Below are 16,768 nucleotides of genomic sequence, written 5' to 3' on the forward strand. Positions count from 1 at the left end.
CCCTCTGTGCTGTACTATACTCTGAGCTGCACTGCACTCCCCTTTTGACAATGTGAGACTGATGTTTCCTGAAGTCTTCTAAATTATGTCAAGTTGGAAGATTGTGCCTCTATTTTTATAGGTTCTCTAGTTTCAGAATCCATTTAGAGGCTTGATTTAATGTTGTTTTTGAGGGAAACTTAGGAGAACTCAGGCAACTTCCTGGCTTCTCTCTGCCATCTTGGCTCCTCCTCACAGGCCTCATTTCTAAAACATATAGGGAACTAAATCAAATTTATAAGAATGCAAGTCATTCCCCAATTGATAAATGGTCAAAGGATATGAACAGGCAGTTTTCAGATGAAGAAATCAAAGCCATCTATTGCCATATGAAATAAATGCTCTAAATCACTATTGATTAGAGAAATGCTAAATAAAAACAATTCTGAGGTACCACCTCACACCTATCAGGTTGGCTAATATGACCAAAAAGGAAAATACTACATGTTGGAGAAGCTGGAGATAAATTTGGAACTATGCCCAAAGGGCTATAAAGCTGTAAATATGTACCCTTTGACCCAGTAATACTGCTCTCAGTTCTCACAGATCATAGAAAAGGGAAAAGGACCCACATGTACAAAAATATTTATAGCAGCTCTCTTTGTGGTGGCAAAGAATTGGAAATCAAGGGAATGCCCATCAATTGGGGAATGGCTGAACAAGTTGTGGTATATGAAGGTAATGGAATATTATTGTGCTCTAAGAAATGATGAACAGGCAGATTTCAAAAAAACCTGGAAAGACTTATGTGGACTGATACCAAGTGAAGTGAGCAGAACCAGGAAAACATTGTACACAGTAATTGCAACATTGCACTGCTGAGAAGAGCAGAGTCTATCACAGTTGATCATCACACAATGATCCAAGACAATTCCAAAGAACTCATGATAAAAAATGTTCTCCATATCCAGAAAAAAGAATTGTACATTCTGAATGTAGATTGAACCATATCGTTTCTACTTTTTGGCAACTTTTTTTCTTGTTTTGGTGTTTCCCCTTTGTGGTCTGATTCTTCTTTCACAATATAACTAATGCAGAAATATGTTTAATGTGATTGTACAGATATAACCTATATCAGATTGCTTTCTGTCTTGGGGAGAAGGGAGGGAAGGGCAGGAGGGAGAAAAACTTGGAACTAAAAGTCTTATGAAAACAAATGTTGAAAACTATCTTTACATGCAACTGGAAAATAAAATAATTTTATGATAAAAAAGCAGTCATCTGCACTCAGCACATATATAGAATCATATAAGTACAATCAAGAGCTTCCAGAGACACTAGTAAAGAACCAAAAGTGGGATCTCCAAGACATGCAGTATGGATATCCTTGTAAGGAAGAGCCATATATGCTTCACTTAAAGTTCATATAGTCACCATTTTAAACTTATTAGCATTTTCTTCACAAGCACTGCAACCATTGAATAATGCTAGTTAGAACAAAGAAGGCTCCTTGCCCTATGTAACCCACATGTACAAATATGAGAGGGGAATGGGAGGGAAGGCATGGGAATTCAAAGAAATTCAGTGCCAGCCTGCCATAAGTAAGTTTCCTTTAAATAAATTCTCTTTCACACTGGAACAGCTAACCTCTCTTTTTGGTATTGAGTTTTCATTTTGGTTTGGTGGCATTACTCACCCGAGCCCTAGCTGTACCCCATAAGTGGCATAGTTACCATGATACCATAGAGACTTGGGATGTCCAGGAGGGAGAAGGTGATAATCCAGAGAGATCCCTGGGTGGCCACAGTCATTCATGTTGTATGCTGATGTCCATCCTTCTGGACAGTTGTGAACTATGAATATGTGGTACTCCCCAAAACTGCCTGAGGGTCTAGAACAGCTATTAGCCAAACAGGGGATCCCAATATTGGGAAGGGACAAGGAGGGCTCAGTTTGGTGCCTTGGTGAGGTGGGTCCCTCCTCACTGCCTTAAAAATCTCCCATGGGATGGTTCTTGAGCTAGGATCTAGGAAGAAAAAGTGAAAGTATCAGATCAGAATACAAAAGAAAAAAGATGTGTATAGTTTTAAAGGGGATTTAATCAAAGTCCACCAGAGGGATATGTATATAGAAGGGAAAGTGAGAAAATTTAAGTAAGTAGGAATAAGAGCAGTTAAAAGAAGAAAGTTATCTGTTTCTCCCTCCCTCCCTCTCATAGCTGAATGCGGGGGTGGGGTTGAACAATAGGGAGTTTAAGAGTAAACAGTTCAGTAGTAGTTTTAAAAGGAAAGAAAGGGAGAAGTGTGTTTAAAGAAGAAAATATTTTCAACAAATAGGAAGAAAAGTTGTATTCCAAGGTCAGTGCTCTATCCATTGTGCTATTTAGCCATATCTCATTAACTTTGAAGAAAAATTGGAACAATTTTTATTCATTGAGATGCTTCTTCTGTATGAAGAATGTAACTATGTATTATGTTACAACATTTGTGTTTCACTTTTTAATATTTAATATCCCACAAATGGGCAATGTCGGAAGGAGAATTTGAACCCAGTTCCTGTCTACATCCAGTGCTCCTTCACTGTCTCCATCCATACAAAGCCCTTTAAGACTTTTTTTTTAAATAGGCTCTGGACTATACACCTGATTTTAAACCTTCAGAAATATACTTTATCCACTGGACCACCTAGCTGCCCCCTAAAGTAGTGGCCCTGGATTCAGGAGGACCCGAGTTCAAATCTGGCCTCAGACACTTGATACTTACTAGCTGTGTGACCCTGGGCAAGTCACTTAATTTTTTTTTTTCCCTCAGGGCTATGAGGGTTAAGTTTCCCTAGAAGGCCACATCCTTTTGAAAGTAAAAATGAAGCTTTCCCTCCCATGACTTGTACGTGGGGAAGGTCTTGAATGAATCATTGATCCCAGAGATAAGGTTATAGACTAGACAAACAAGTGCTCACATCCATTAGTGAGCTCAGAGATAAATAACGGAATATAGTAGCTCTTCTTGCCTTGGAAATCTACAGACAGAAAGCCTATTTTTGTTTGGTTTTTGGTTTTGTTGGTGTTTTTTTTTTCTTACTGGGAGCTTTTAATCAAGCAGAGACAAGACAGATTATTATATTAAAGAGAGGAACTACTTGTGTATGGTTTGTGTGATTGGGTGCCAGTAGGGAGTTGTCTGTTCTCGGTTCCAGGATCACTCACAGAATTTTGGAGTAGGAAAGATTTCAATAGCCCTCTAGTACAATGTCTTGTACCAGGAACATGACTAATCACAACTCCAAATTTATAACCCAGATATCTTGATTAAGCATCAAGAGCTACCTTTTTCTGAGTCTCTAGATGAAGATTAACTCTTTCAACTCCTAAACATTTTACTTTCTTAGAAAAGATTCCTAGAGCAGTAGACCTCCTGTGGGGTATGACCCTTGGTCTCCATATCCTAAGCTATTTTCTCTCTAATTATATGGTGAGAATTAACACACAAAAGGGTCATTGACCCTTTGGGGCTTGCCATAAAATTGTTTTGGCTCACTGGGAAGGTTTTGGATGGATATTATGGGAAATGTCAAGACTATTTACTACCTACTATCTTAAAGGGAACATAAAAGAAGTCAGACAAGCCATCTCAAATATTTTGATGCCACATTATAGTTACAGCAGAACCGATTCCAGTGGCCTTCCAATGCAATTTCTTGAACTTATCTGGAACATTCTGCCTTCTGTAGATCATAGTCCAAGGGCTTTATGGATTCTCCCTACCTATATGCCTATTAGGTAGACATAAGAGTACATCCTAGCCTTTCTAAAGTGTGTAAAAAATTGAGGGAATTTAGGCCAGCAGCAGACATTAATGGGGGAGGGGAGCTTAGGAATAGAGAGACAGGAGGACAGAAATAAGTTTCTATACTAGCCCCCAGCTGCCAGAGTGCAAGGCTTTCTGGCAGCTATATGTTCAATGGTCTTGAATATTAGCATAATCTGGTGAAACAGTAGTTGGGGCTAAAAGGTTTCATGTTCGTTTGTATTCATCCAAAAATTAACTCATTACCTCAGAGGTTAGAAAAGTTGTTCTTATCTCTCAGCTTAGCCATTAGAATGAAAATGCCCAGGTAGCTGGCCTGAATTCTTTGGGGGTCAAAAAGGAGCTAGAGGGAGAAGTATCATGAAAAAACTAAATAAAGATCTAGACACAAGCCATCCTCAGCTATACAAGGCAACACTAAAACATGGTGCTCTGTGTAACACCACTGGTTCGGTTTAGGTCTGGTATGAAACAAAGGGCTTATGGTAGAGAGGAAGGGAGCCAGTTGTCTCCACAAATACTATCAATCTAATGCATATAGATTGACCTCACCCACCTTCTATCCTTTGTGTCTTTTGAAAATATTGGGGGAAGCCTGTCTCTGTTCTAAGTTATTGGGGAACTTAGCTAGGGTTTCTAATATACTGCTACTTTTAAATTAATGGCTGTTGTGCCACTTTGGGCATTAAGCATTTATTAATCATATTAAATGTTAGTAGAGAGAGAGCACATGGCTCTGAATTAGAGTTCAGAAGCCTTCCATTACCTAGAGCTGGGGGGGGGGGAGGGGAGAGAAGGGAGAGGAGGGAGAAAACAGATAGCTGCCTCCTTCAGTGTGCCAGGCCAAGTGAGTGTAAACCTCTTGCTGTCCAGAGGACAGGAGGCCCTTAACACACTGTTCCAAGCTAATTGGTAAGCATCATTCAGATCCATTGGTTTATTGGAACTGAGGGTGGTCCATATTAAAATGAGCAATGCTGGGCTGAGCTCCAGGTCTAGTGAAACACAAACCCACTTGAGGGCAAAGGCTTTCAGGTAGGTGTGGTTTTTATTTTCTACTGAGTTAATCTGATCTCTCATTCTGATTCTGGGCTGGCTCTGAGAAATCAGCCAGAGTTCCCAAGTGAGGGTGTGTGTCTCTGGGTCCCCCCCAAAACCCATCATTACTGATCATTTTCTCACACTTTTGAAATTGGTCTTAGCTCTTTGAAACCATATCTTCATTCTTGGTTCTACCAGCTTCACTTACTATAACCAGCCCTATCTTCCTATAGGGTCAACCAGGGCCCAGGAATGAGGCTATCTTCAGATCCTGGTAGAAGTAAGGCTCATGAGGGTCCTCATTGGTACAAGGGGATTCAAACAATGGGGACACATTCAGGTACTCAAAATAAGACCCATTTGGTGAAGACAAAGATGGTTACAATCCCTCAGAAGTAGAGGTCCTAGTTTTGGGGATTAACTGTTGCAGCCCAAGAACAAAAGAGCTGGTTTGAGTGCGTCATTGAAAGGCATCCACCAGCTTGCCCCAATGCTTTAGATGAAGTACAGAAGATAGTTGCCCGGGTGTTCATTTAGAAAAAGTACAAAACTAGCAGGATGTTTGTTAGTTTTATTTTTGTTTGTTTTTGGTTTTTTCCAGGGCAATGAGGGTTAAGTGACTTGCCCAGGGTCACACAGCTAGTAACTGTCAAGTGGCTGAGGCTAGATTTGAACTCAGGTACTCCTGAATCCAGGACCAGTGCTTTATCCACTGTACCACCTAGCTGCCCCCTGTTAGTTTTATACAAAGGGTTTAACCATTTTTTAAAAGTGGCTTTTATGTTTCTGTGCTAAAATAAAAAAGTGGTCTTGGCAAAAGATTCCAACCAAGGTGACCATCTGGAAAATAAGGAAAAACAGGGCTCTTATCAGCAATCTCAGATGTCTTAAGTGACAGGCAGAGGTATAACCATTTTCTATGCCAAAACGTAAGCCCCTGGAGTAAGTCACCTAGGGGCTTCCTGTATTTGTAGTTCTGCTCTACTCAGTTACAGACTATGTATAGGTTCCTGATATTCCATTGTTTGAGTTGGGGAGAAATGGCAGCAGCAGCAAGCCGTATAGCCTAGCTCTTCTGACATGTCATCTACAAAGATCTAGAAAGTAGACCAGACTAAGTCCTAATGAGGAAATTTAAAAAACAAAATAAAACATCACAGTGCTTCTTTTCTAGCTCAGGTTGGCTTAAGATGACAGGGGTCTGAAGAAACTGGGGAAAAGGGTCTGTCCAAGAACATGTGACATGAGAAACATTCCAGCACTCAGTGACTGAATGTTGTAAGAAAATGAACTTTGCCAATGCCCAAAGGCCCCAGATTGATTTGGACTGATTGCATTGACTGACTTGAAGTCAGCAAATTCAATCACTCTCAAACAAGAGAGTAGTGGTATCAGGCCCTGAAACTGCATGCAGAAGAAAAACTAGATAAAACCAATGAAGAAATTGCGCAGGTTTGAGCAAAAGCTAAAGCTGAGAGCGCAGCTCTCCATGCTGGCCTCAGAAAAGAGCAAATGAAAGTGGAGTCTCTAGAAAAAGCCCTTCAGCAGAACCAAAAATTAAAGAACTGAAAAATCTGTCATCTGATTTGACCTATCTAAAATTGGTTGGAACTCTCTTCACCCTGCCACATGTCTATGCTTCTTGCCCTTTCAATCTTAAGGCAGATTTGAGACCCCAGGTCCCAGAACCTCTGCATAGGCCTGATCACATTTGCTTTACACAAAGGCTCCAAGCTTCAGAGAGGACTATTCATGGCTTTCTAATTCTAATCTTATTTGGACATGAAGAAAACAGTCCCAAAGAGGGAAAATGACTTGCCTAAGGCCACACAACTGGAAAAATAGATGCACTCTGCATCTATAGCTAATCTCATTGAATAGTTTTTCTATTTTTAAAAATAGTTCCCAAGAACCATTGGGGGGGGCGGGGAGAAGAACCACCCAAAGAAGAGACGTACATTGGGGGTATGAAGAGAATACACCACTTGTGTCACTTGCCCCGACTGTCCCACTTCTTATGTCTTCTCATTTCCTGTCCTGGGAATTGCTTAAACAGCCAAGTCAAAAGAGCAGATGGCCCTAGAAACAACACATGGAGAGATAGAGGCTCATGTGAAGGGGCGGGGGGGGGGGGAGCTCTGAGCTGAAGGGGTTCTTCTTACCTTTTAATTCCCCCTTCTAGTAGATGGGAAGACTTGCTAGACTAGCAGCCAATGACCTCTGCTCCTAGAAGGTCAATACTAGGGAGCTTTTGAAGATGACCTCTTCCCTGACAGTCAGACAAGAGAAAGCTTAGTCTAAACTCAAATTTTGTCTTGGAAGACAATGGACTTTACTACCAGAGCCAAGGTAAGTTTCAGAAAGTTCTCTTCACCCTGGAGAAGAGGTAGGAAACTTTTGAGGAGGCTCACATTGTGTCTGAGGACAGTCACCACAGCATCTAGGCCACAGGCAACATCACCAAATCTTACTCCTGGCCAAGGACCACCCTCCAATCCTGGCAGTGAATGAAGGAATGTAAGAAATGCCAGGAGGACAGGTTAGCAGAGCTGAAAGCCCAGAATGCTAAGGCAAAGAAGCAAAGGACGAGCCCTTGGTACCCGAGACAGAATTCCCCTCAAAACCTAAGAGGGAATGGTTCCTGGAACCTTGGAAGGAAGAGCCCATGGCACCTCAAGTTACGAGGACACCCCCTTGATCACCCAAGATGGAGCTCCTAGCACCAGCTCCCACAGTAGCCCCGAAGAAAACACCAACAACCCAGGCCAGAGGTCTGTTCCATGTCAATCTTCACCTTCTGGGGCCCATGCAGCTGATGTCCAGAGGTACTTCCTTTCACCTGATGGGTTGAGGCTCCCTTTATGAAGATCTGATCTCCCAAGGAGACAGCTGGGCAGGTTCTCAGGTTGGACAATCCATTTGGCTTCACAGAAAGGATCATCAGAACTCAGAGTAATGAATTTGTCCAAACAGCTAAATTATATTTTGATAATGCAGACAAATCTCCAGTGTGACCTTGTAGTTAAATATCACCACCAGGCATATGGGCTTCTTGAAGAGACCAGTACCTTTGTGAAGAGGTTTTACATGCTGGTGGTGAAAAGGAACACTGGCTTCAAAGACAGTATTCCTCCCACTTGAGCACACTGCCTCAGGTTGAAGTAAGCTGTACCTTCAAAAGTAATCTTAGTCATATGTAACAGATACAGACAGGCCATTAGTCCTAGAGCATCATCTGACAGAACAAGTACTAGGAGCAAGTCATCATGCATACAAAATGCAAGGCGGATTGTGGCAACCATGGCAAGCAACATTCTCTACATTCATTAATCATAATCTGTAGCACATCTAAGGGTGTGGGAAGGAAGTGCCTGGGGACTTGACAAGTAAGCAAGTGTTTCAACATCTACCTCTGGAAAGTAGACAAAGATATGCTTCAGATAGAGCAAGATTCTCTTTTTTTTTCTTTTTGCAGGGCAATGAGGGTTAAGGGACTTGCCCAGGGTCACACAGCTAGAGCAAGTATTCTCAACCTGGGCTCCGCGAACTTTATTTCTGCAACATTTTGATAATTATGTTTTTACATAATTGGTATCCTTTGTAATCCCACATATATCCTTGTATGCATTTCATCTTAATGTTGGGGTCTCAGGCTTAATTCCCTTGACGGAAGTTGAGGATCGGAGATGATTAATCATCGACACATCAGCACCATGTTATGTGTGATAAACTATGTGCACTTTATTATCCAGGATAGCTCAGTATTTATAGCAGAAAGCCATAAAGAAATCAAATAGAGTATCTGCTAGAATAATTCTAAGAGAACAGGAATAATTTTTCAACCCTTCAGCCTTGACCTGGCAGAATTTGTTCCAGGCTAAAGCAGAGCAAGGTTTGTACAGCTGAGTCTTTGGATCCCTGGGAGGCCAGCCAAGCATTGTCTCAGGAATTCAGGCCTTGAAAACAAAGTTTCCTAGGACACTTGCTGCCTCAGTGACCACGGCCCAAGCCTGGGGAGGGGGAACTCAGACGGTGACAGAGCCTTCTGGATTTGTCACATCTTAATATGTATGAAATATTCTGAGAAAATTCAGAGGCCAAAAATGAGAGTGCTGCAGGAGTCCATGATTAATAGGGAGGTTAAGAATCATGATCTAGAACATTTTCTTGAGTTTGAAGTCTCCAATTATCAGGGCCCTCCCAAATGAAAAATGTTTCTTTGAACAGGATGTGTTAATGCATCAGCCAACACATATGTTTCTCTCCATTTTGAATATTGAGGGATGCATTTGTTCTGGAAGAAATCCTTCCCCTTAAGTCATGACATTTCACTCAAGTATGAATTCTGTGATGTTGAATAAACTGTGCATTCAAGCAAAACACCTTCATATCTATTCATTATGTTCATATGGTTTCTTGAAGTACCCCCACCCCTTGCTCCACAAGACAAATTCAGTGGTTGAAATAAAACTTCCACATGCCCTAGCCTCTAGCAATCCAATAATCTTTCTTCTTAAAAATATCTTCTCTCGAAGGGAAGAGGACCCACATGTACAAAAATATTTATAGCTGCTCTTTTTGTGGTGGCAAGGAATTGGAAATTGAGGGGTTGCCCATCAGTTGGGCAATGACTGAACAAGTTGTGGGATATGAACGTAATGGAATTCTACTGGGCTGCGAGAAACAAGCAGAAGTTCAGAGAAGCCTGGAAGGACTTGCATGAACTGATGATGACTGAGATGAGCAGAACCAGAAGAACATTATACACAGTATCATCAACATTGTGTTGATCAACTGTGATACACTGGATTCTTCTCACCAATACAATGGTACAAGAAAATTCCAGGGGAGTCATAATGGAAAAGGCTCTCCAAATCCAGAAAGAAAAAAAAAAACTGAAATATGGATGCTGATTGAACCATACTATTTCTTTTGGTTTTGGTGCTGTTTTTCTATTTTGAGGTTTTTCCTTATTGCTCTGATACTTCTCATAGCATGACTGATGCAGAAATGTTTAAATGTTGTTATGTATGTGTGTGTATATATTTATAACCTATATTGGATTGCCTGCTGTCTGGGGGAGGGAGGGAAGGGAAGGAGAAAAATTTGAAATTGGAAATCTTATGTAAACAAATGCTGAAAGCTACCTTTATATGTAACTGGAAATAATAAAATACTTTATTTTCAAAAAATTTTTACGGGGCAGCTAGGTGGCACAGCGGATAGAGCACCAGCCCTGGATTCGGGAGGACCAGAGTTCAAATCCAGCCTCAGACACTTAACACTTACTAGCTGTGGGACCCTAGGGCAAGTCACTTAACCCCAATTGCCTCACTAAAAAAAAAAATAAATAAATAAATAAATAAATTTTTTTTTAAAGAATATCTTCTCTCACACCCTCCAAGAAAGGGGTTAGAAATCAGCCTTCTGCAAATGTGGTTCCAAACCAAATGTTGCCTAGGGTTCTACCCTAGAGAGGGTTGTGCTTCTGCTAACTCTATGGATTTGGCTCCTACATGTTTGCTTCTCCTTTGCAGGAATGCCAAGCTCGCTGACCCTCCATTAAAATTATGGTAGAGATTCCAACCTCACATTCTGGTCCCATTCTTCATTCTCTCTCCATGAGTCCCAAGAATCTCAGATAAATAAAATCCAAACATCTTTTGATGGTTTCCTGATCAGAGGCATAGCTCCTTGCTAAATTATAGGCAATAAACAACAAATAATAAACCCTCTCATCCACAGTCCTCAGCCCAAATAAAGGGAAAAGTTTAGCTTCCAAAAATAAAGCACTTGAGTATCAGTGTTTTCCACCCCCAGGTTCAAAATGCTCTAAGTGAATATGCTTGAAAAAATCCTTCAGGAACACCGATACAATTAACTCTAATGATGAATGGCAGAATAGATAATGGGAAGCACATCTCCCTAAAGGTACTTAATTTAATTCATGATCTAGTATAAAAAAAAAAAAACAAGAAGACTCCTAGTGTTATGGAGAAGGCATAAATGAAGTAGAATAGGTTCTAGGTATAAAGATGATAGTTTTCTTTTGTTCAGTGCTTGGAATTATAAACTCTTAAGCCAAATGATGCAAGACCCAATGTTTTTATTCTTTTCCTCCTTCCCAAGCTAATTTAGTTATGAGCTTCAATGCCCTCGAGTGAGTAGTTGTCAGTTTTGGAGCCTACTTAAAGATTGAGGTTTTTGAAGAAAGATTCAGATCACAGGGCATGACACCCCCCCCCCCCACACACACACCATCCATGAATCTGTTTTTAAAAAGGATGGGGTTCATTTGTTCTGGAAAACTCCCCAAAACAATTATCTTCATATGCCAAGCCACTGAAAGGGGGCTTGAGTGGTCCACAATTCACTATACATCAGATTGGCTCTCAAATCTAGCCTGTATTGAGAGCCTTGCTTTTCCTGTGCCATTCTGAGATGACCAACCTAAGACAGCCCCCCCAAAGGGCTTCTCACAAGACTCAGTGTCAAGATTGGCCTCAAGTTCATTTAGGCATGTTTAAGACTTCCCACTTCCAAGATATTGAATGAAGGTAGAGATTCTTGGGCCATAAAGATGGGATGACATTAATGGTCAAGCAGCCAAGAAGATGATTAGAAGAAATCATCAGGTTGGAGAACACAGCTTACACAGAAGAAGAATGAGGAAGAACCAAGATATTTGATAGGATACCTAAAGCTTTCCCTTTGAGAGTATTTTCAAATATTGAGGGAATGATGTCTTCCTTGTGTAAAGGGAGCCCTTTGTAGGGCTTTGCCAATTTCTACCTTTGCAAAAATTACAGTCAAATCTCCACCCACCCCCTCCATGCAAAGAACTGGTTGTAAGCTTAAGTATAAATAACACAATTTAAGATTCCATTAAAAGAAAGCAATGCGCCAGCAACAAATGCAAGGTACTACTGTCTCTGATGACAGAGTGGTAAATGCCAGCCCATGAAAAAGACAAATGTTATTTCTCCTTTATTCTATTTGATAAAACAAACCATTATGAGTAGACATTCATCCTTTATCACAGCCCACTCCTGCAATCCACCATGAAGACTCCATGTCACTTCATCCTAGCAAGTTTGAAGAGCTATTTCAGCAAAGTAGACAAAGGTAAACTTCAGAGAGCCAGTATTCTTAACCTGTGCTCCATGAACTTTATTTCTGCTACATTATGATAACTATTTTTCTACATAATTGATTTCCTTTGTAATCCCATGTATTTTATTTTATACATTTAATCTTTACTTAATATTAGTTATATTTTGAGATACAAAACCAGAGTGAGAGGTAGCACCCTTAGAGATCTGCTTTTAGCCTATGATGCCACACTTGCCTGTCACTCAGTGTGAATTGCAGACCTTGATGGATTGCTTCTACCAAGCTTGCATGGACTTTGGCCTAACCATTAATCTTAAAAAGATTAAAGTCATGTCAGAGTGCTATGTCGTCTCCATTGATACACATAAGTAGCTACTAGTTGGATGTCGTAAGCCAACTCTCGTATCTTGGCTCTATTGTCAAAGAATTTGTCACTCGATTCTGAGATCAGAGGATTGGGAAAGCTACTTCAAGCATGTCTAGGCAAACAGTAAACTGACAAGAAGAACCAAATTTGCCGTCTATAGAGCATGCATCCTGAGTACCTTACTGTATGGCAGCAAAACATGGACTATATACACTAGACAAGAGAAGAAGCTTAACAGCTTCCACATGCGCTGCCTTTAGCACATCCTTGGCATATCTTGGTCAGACATGATCACCAACACAGAAGTGCTCCAATGCATGCAACTTCCAAGCATCTACACGCTACTGAAACAAAGATGGTTGCGCTGGCTCAGTCATGTGCACTGCACACAACGATAGGCACATTCCTAAAGACCTATATATGACCAGTTAGCCTCAGGCTAAAGACCTGCTGGACGCCCCCAGCTTTGCTACAGAGATGTATGCAAGCGAGACTTGAGGGCTCTGGGAATAGACACCGGCAGCTGGGAGGAGATGGCCAAGGACAGCACCTGATGAAATTCAGTACTCAGGAGCAGCTTGCTCACAACTAAGATGGGCCTCCAAGCTCTGGAGGAAGAAAAACGAATGAGACACAGGAACCAATGGGTAACAGAGAGCGCAGTTTTCTGATGTCCTTGTGGGCAGGAGCTGCGGCTCCCGTATCAGATTGCACAGCCACACTGTGGCCTGTGGCTCTTCAAGGTGCTGATCCATGGTCCTCCATGACTGGCGGAAGCCTGCTGCTGCTACTACTACAACATTTTAAGAAAGTTCATAGGAAAGACATGAGTGCTATAGGAGTCCATGACAAAGAGGAGGAAAACTGGTTAAGACCCCTGGTCTAGAAGGTTTTCTTGAATTTGAAATCAATATCAAGGGACAAAACTGGGATTGAATTCCTTTCTGCATGCATGAACTAGGTAAGGCTACTCTTCCTAATGAGAAATGAAGTTCCTTTGCATGGCATGTTTCAACTCAGCCAACACACAGCTTTCTAATTTGAATATTGAGGGAAACATTTCTTCTGGGAGAAATCCTTTCCCCTCAGTTAAGACATTCATAAAGTTTCACTCCAGTATGAATTCTGTGATGTTGAGTAAACTGTGCATTCAAGCAGAATGGCCTCACCTATTTATTATATTCATCAGGTTTCTTACATGTTCCCCCCCCAAAAAAAACCCCACAAACATTCATTGTTTGAGGTCAAATTTCCATATGTCCTTGGCTCTAACAATCCAACAGTCTTTCTTCTTTTTAAGAAGATCTTCTCTCACAGATTCCAAAGAAAGGGGTTAGAAAATTGGCATCTGAAAATCTAGTTCCAACATACACTATGCCTAGGCTTCTGGCCTAGAGAGGCTTGTGCTTCTGTAACTCTATGGCTTTGGCTCCCATGTGATTGCCTCTCCTTCACAGGAGGAGAGTCATGCTTGCTGAGCCTCCATTAAAACTGGGGTATGCATTACAACCTCACATTCTTGTCCTGTTCTTCATTTTCACCCTTGAGTCCCAAAAATTTGCTAAGTTATAAGACATGACCAACAAATTCCAAATCCTCTCACCCATAGTCCTCAGGTCAACATGAAGAGAAAAATTTTACCTCCAAGAAAGAAAAAAAGCATATGAGTATCTGTTCCACTCCTCAGTTCAAAACACTGTAGGCAAATATGTGCTAGAAAAAAATCTTCATGAATACCACTAGAACTCTAATGATGAATAGCAAAATAGATAAGGGGAAACATCTCCCTAAATATACATCCATTTAAATCCTGATTTAATAGCAGAAAACATTCATGAAACAAGATTTCTACCATTGAGGGGAATGCATAAAAGAAATAGAATAGTTTATAGGGCTAAAGAGAGAATTTTTTTTTTTTTTAGTGCTTGGAGTTCCAAGCTGTTAAGTGTGATGAAATAATGGGATTTAGCAGATACTCAAGGACCCACCTGGAGATTAATCTAGACTGACTGAATCAAGTGAGAGTGATTGACTGCTGATTAGCCTACTTCAAGTTAACTGGATTGTAATCACACCTGGCTAGCCCTTAAGAAGGTATTGTTCTCAGAAGCTAGATTGTGAACTCAATTTGAGAACACCTTCAAAACCAATGGATTTGGATGATGCCAACCCATCAGCTTGACGCAGTGTGTAAGGACCGCCTCTGTTCCAGACCTATAAAAAGCTTCCACAATCAGTTTGCTGAGAGTTCCTGATTAAAGCAGGCTGGTAGAGGAGGACTTGAGGAAGAACCCAACCAGGCTGGAACTCTAGGCTAGGTAGGACTTCTTTTTCTTAACTTTCTGAACTCCTTGTAAATATCTGTATGCTTTAATAAATGTTTAATGCCCAAAGACTGGTGCTGAAGCTTCTAATTTAAGGCTACCACAATATAGATTTTAAACATCACATAAGCCAAGTGAGGCAAGACCCAAACTATTCTTTTCCCCTCTCCCAAGCTAATGTAATTATGTGCTTCAATGACCTTCTAGTGACTAGTTATCACTTTTGCAGACTATTGACAGATTGAAGTTCCCAGCACAATTGAGCCCCATCCTTTTTGAACTTACTGAATATTGGGATAACATTCATGGATGGTAGGGGTGCCCTGTGATCCAAATCTTTCTTCAAAAACCACAAAGTAATTGTCATCTTGATGTGCCAAGCCACTAAAAGGTGGCCCGGGTGGCCCTCAATCACTATCAGATTGGCTATGGACTCTGGCACAGGAAAAGCAAGACTCAATACAAACTATTCTGAGACATGACCAACCTAAGACAGCCCAAACTGCTTCTCACAAGAGAATGTCAAGATTGACCTCTAGTACATTTAGGCATGTTTAAGGCTTCCCACATCACTGAGATGAAGGAAGAGATTTTCAGACCCTAAAAATTAGATTACATTATTGGTAAAACAACCAAGAAGATGATTAGAAGAGATCAGTAGGTTGGAGAACACAGCTTACAGAGAAAGAAGGATGAGGAAGAATTAAGATCTTTGATAGGATACCTGAAGGTTTCCCTTCGAATTTTCCAACATTGAGAGAATGTTCTTTGATTTCTACCTTCACAACAATTACAACAGGCAAATCTTTCCTGTTGCCCCCCTCCCCACAAAAGCATTGAAGACCATTAAAAGGAAGCAAGCAATTCTAGAAACAAATATGAAGTATTACTGTCTCTGAAGACAGAGTGGTAAGTGTTAGCCCATAAAAAAAAACCCAAAAAGCAAAAAACCAAAACCAGTTATTCCTCCCTCATGGTATTTGGCAATGCAAACTATTGTGAGTGGGCATTCATTATAGCCACCCTGGAATCCACCATGAAGGCTCCATGTCACTTCATTTTATCACACCAGGCCTAATTCCACAAGGTAACTTCTTCACACAGAGAGGGAAGCCTTCTCTTCCTCACCTCCTGCCCCCAAGGTCTTCCTTAGAAATCTTTGGGATACATTGGTCTGGTCCATTCATGAATGTCTATGCCAGAAGAGAAATCCATAGCAGCTAATTTGCCCTGCCAACACCTCCTATATAGCCCTATATTCCTTGGCCTTTGAGATGCCCCTTGTTTTCTAAGGGATGCTGCTCACTTACAAAAGCCTCTCTACCAAGTTTGGAAGAGGCTATCCTTCTAGCAGTGGGCTAACAAGGTTCCTCCAGAAAGCTTCCTGCTCTTCAGCCTGTTGGACTAGCACTCTGTGTCCCCAATTCTGTACAAACCTTACACCTGGTAGTGACATAGTCCTCTGTATCTTTTCCTCAAGTTACATGCTTTGTCTTAGGTGGGGCTTCACTGTCAAGTCTAAGTATTTTGTTCATTGCTCTTGTGGTATAGTACAACAAACCTTTAATTAGAAATCATCTGCACTTAGCATATGTGCAGAAACATGCAAGTACAAGAGCTTCCAGGGGCACTAGCAAAGAACCAAAAGTGGGATCTCCAGCCTAAAAGGCCATGGATATATGTCCCTCCCTCTTTAACATCTTCACCTAATGTACTGTAAAATCAGGTGCTTCTGAAGGGGGTCCCATAGGCATTCTACTTATCTTTTAGTGAGAAATTTGAAACCCAGGGTGGTTAAGTAACCCACCTAAAGTCATGTAAGATGGTAAGGAGTAAAGGCAAGATTTTAACCCAGGTGCTGTAGCTCCAGAACTAGTTTTAACTACCTTCCACCTCTGTACCAGGCTCTCTTCCCAAATACCCTCTCACAGAAGTGAATAGCAAAATAATTTTCCCAGACCTGCCAATACTACGGACAAATGCCTAAACAGCTGGATGGGTAGTTCATTAGGAAGAAAAAGCAACGGTTGAGTTGATAGTTGAGAGAATAACTTCTCCATCTTCCTGGGAAAGTTGAAGTAGACTGGACAATGGACCAAGGAGGAAGAGCAGGATCAATAAAGCTTCCCCAAATAATG

The sequence above is a fragment of the Dromiciops gliroides genome, chromosome 1, assembly GCF_019393635.1.
Source record: "Dromiciops gliroides isolate mDroGli1 chromosome 1, mDroGli1.pri, whole genome shotgun sequence".
Taxonomy (NCBI): domain Eukaryota; kingdom Metazoa; phylum Chordata; class Mammalia; order Microbiotheria; family Microbiotheriidae; genus Dromiciops; species Dromiciops gliroides.